The following is a 3387-nucleotide window of genomic DNA, read 5'->3' as shown; positions in this document are numbered from 1 at the left end:
TTCATATTTGTTTTTTTTTTCTATTTGTTCTTGGTGTTCTCATGATAGTTACCAGTTAGACGTTTAGAGCATGACTGGTTTTCTCACTAGCACCCACAAACGCAGCTTTTGCGGTTGTTCGCATTTTGAATCAATCAATAAAAACGCTATAAATCGCTTCAAACCGCTCTGAACCTCTTAAATTCAAAAGTTGGTTCCAGATAGCGTTTGCGGTTGCAGGAGAGTAAATTTTTTTTTACAAAAAGCTATATAAATATAAAAATAAACATTCAATTAAATTTTAAAATTGAAATAATAGCAAAACTAAAATATAATATTCTGTATAACTTTTAAAAAAATTAATAGTATAATTTATAAATAGAAAGATTATGTTTATTATAATAACATGATTTTTTAGTATTTTTATAATGATACAAAATGTATATATGGTTGATATATTATTTACCCACTGATGCGTTTGGTGGTTAGTGAGTCATAAGTATCTCGCAAACGAATCAATTTCTAACCGTTGTACCAGTCGTACAAATTTCTTAGTAATGCTTAAAACCGCAACTACTCGTTTCCGCAAACGTCTGCAATCGCTGTGATTACACCAGTCAGGGCCTTAGTCTTTTTATTTTCAGTTTCACATAGTATAGTGCAAAATCACAGCTTGACATCCTCTGCATCCATGGTTCAATCCATTTGTTACTCGAATTGGCTAAATGGTATCTAAAGTTGGGTAGGACGTTTTTAGTTTTATGCTTTAGCATTTGGGCCTTAGGACATGAAAAATTAAAACCTTTTCTTTGTATTTATTTACAGTTCTCTTAGATTATAGAAAATATTAGAAAGGCCTATTTAAAATTTACGAATTAAGGCCTAGAAGTGTATTTAGCTGCCACTATATAGAATGTATGTTTTTATTAGGCCCTATTCAGTTTTGTATTCAGAAAAAAAAAGCTGGCTACAAAAACTTATTAGACACCATTGATCATGGTGTCTAATAAGTTATACCTACTATTGGATTTGAACCAATGACTCCTGCCGTATGAAAGCAATACTCTAACCACTGAGTTAAGTAGGTTATTTATCATCGTAAAGAGAAGGCACGGGGATACTTATCACATCGATAGGATTATAAATCCAATATTATTTCTAAGCAATACCAATAAACAACGAGATGAAAGAGATATAATGTTCGATCATATAATATTAATCTTGACAAGAAATTATCTACATGATAAGATAAAATGTGGATCATAAACACAAGGGCTATAGCTCAGTTAGGTAGAGCACCTCGTTTACACGTGCGCCAAAGTTTTTCAGAGGAGTCCATCACGCAATCAAACCAATTGATTGATCTTATTAATAAATCGATGTCTTACTCCATGACTTTTTTTTAGGAAAAAGAGGAGAACAATAGCCTGACATTAGGTCCTATTAAAGTACCCCATTTCGGTAGGGAATTAATAGAACCCATCATTGATTTGAGATATTGATAGGGTGAATACCCAGTCTACTTAATGCTAGGCAGAATGAGTATAAGGAACTCAAAAATGATCTTTTCGTCCTACGAACCTTAAGGTGTAGCCTCCTGCATTGTTCATTTGAACACTAATGTACCAGCATCTACATGGTACATTTAAATATAATATTTATAATGTTTTCTTTAATTTATTTATAATGTTTAGAGTAACTAAATAATCGAGATGTAAAAATATATAGAGTTTGAATGCAAGATTTCCATTTTAAAATCTAAAAGGTTTAAAAAATTTCAAAACAAATACCTATTAAAATTGCAAAATCATTGTTTTCCTGCCAACGAAAATGTTTCTGCCAAAAATATAAAATCAGATTTTTTCGCCAAACCATAAAATTGAGTTTTCGCCAAAATTCAAAATCAATTTCAAACAAAACGAAAAAAAAATTGAGTTTTCATGCCAAACCGAAAAATCAATTTTTTGTTGCAAAAACAGTAAAATTAGATTTTTTTTCTACCAAAACCACAGATCATGTTATTCCATTAAAATCGTTAAGTTGGGGTTTCCCGTCATAATCGCAAAATCATTGTTTTTCCACTAAAACGACAAAATCAAAAATTTCCAATGAAACGAAATAGTTGAATTTTCCACCAAAAGGATAAAATCAGGTTTTCCACCAAAATGAAAAATCTAGTTTTCTAGGAAAAAACCGCAAAATCGTTTTTGTCAAAATCGCAAAATCAAGATTTGATTTCCTCCAACACCACAATTCATGTATTTCCGCCAAAATCATAAAGTCAAGTTTTTCCTCTTAAACCGAAAATCGAGTTTTCCGTCCAAGCCAAAAAATTTGTTTTTCCCGCTAAAACAATAAATCTAATTTTCTTGCCAAATAACAAAATCGGCTTTCTCCCAAAATGGAAAATAGGTTTAAAAGCCAAAATCGCAAAATTATTTTTTTCCAACAAAACACAAAATTGAAATTTTCAACCAATACGAAATTCAAGTTTTATCGCCAAAATCGCAAAATCGAGTTTTCCGTCAAAATCACAAAGTTGGATTCATATATAGTTATTATTGTGTTAAAAATATAGCTTAAATATTTCTTCAGATATAATTATTATTTCACTATTGATAATTAAATCATGCATTTTTAGTATTTTAACTAGCTTGTAGCATTGAAATGCTAAGATATTGTTCATTTGAACATTATTGTACCAGAATCTACATGTTAAAAGTGGAAAAAAGTTGTAAAAACTTTCAATACAAATACCTATTAAAACTGTAAAAACATTTCAATACAAATACCTATTAAAACTGCAAAAATATTTCCTACCAACGAGAAAATTAAGTTTTTTTTTTTTACCAAAACTATAAAATCAGGGTTTCGCCAAACCACTAAATTGAGCTATTCGCCAAAATGGCAAAATCAATATCCATCAAACGACAAATTAATTTTTCAAGCCAAACCTGAAAATTGATTTTTTGTTGCAAAAACTATAAAATTAGACTTTTCTACCAAATATTCAAATCATGTTTTTCGTTAAAACGTTAAGTTTGGTTTTTCCATCAAAACGACAAAATTAGATTATTTTTTTTCCACTAAAACAACAAAGTCAGAAATTTCCATTGAAACGGAATAGTTGAATTTTTCACGAAAATGATGAAATCAGGTTTTCCACCAAAACGGCAAATCTAGTTTTCTAGGTAAAACCGCAAAATCAATTTTTTTTCAAAACAAGATATAAGCCTATTGTGTTGCAACGGGTTTTGTTTGATCTTTTAATTTAATAGAAACCATAAAATAATAAATCATTTTATTATAGTTTTATGATTGTTTTTTGCATATGTTGTTTGAGATTTATTTTATAATTGAAATCCGTTTACACACATAAGTTTAAGTTACTATTTGTATTTTATAATC

The 3387-nt window shown here is 29.3% G+C and overlaps 1 non-coding gene across 1 annotated transcript; it reads right to left on the bottom strand.

Moving 5' to 3' along the window:
* Positions 1-993: 993 nt before the first annotated feature.
* On the bottom strand, positions 994-1066 carry TRNAM-CAU. The gene has a single exon. It is a non-coding gene; the product is annotated as a tRNA-Met (tRNA).
* Between the last annotated feature and the right edge of the window lie 2321 nt (positions 1067-3387).

Source organism: Brassica rapa, chromosome A07 (genome assembly GCF_000309985.2).
Source record: "Brassica rapa cultivar Chiifu-401-42 chromosome A07, CAAS_Brap_v3.01, whole genome shotgun sequence".
Lineage (NCBI taxonomy): Eukaryota > Viridiplantae > Streptophyta > Magnoliopsida > Brassicales > Brassicaceae > Brassica > Brassica rapa.
Note: the sequence above shows the minus strand (reverse complement) of the source record. Positions and strands in the feature narration are given on the sequence as shown.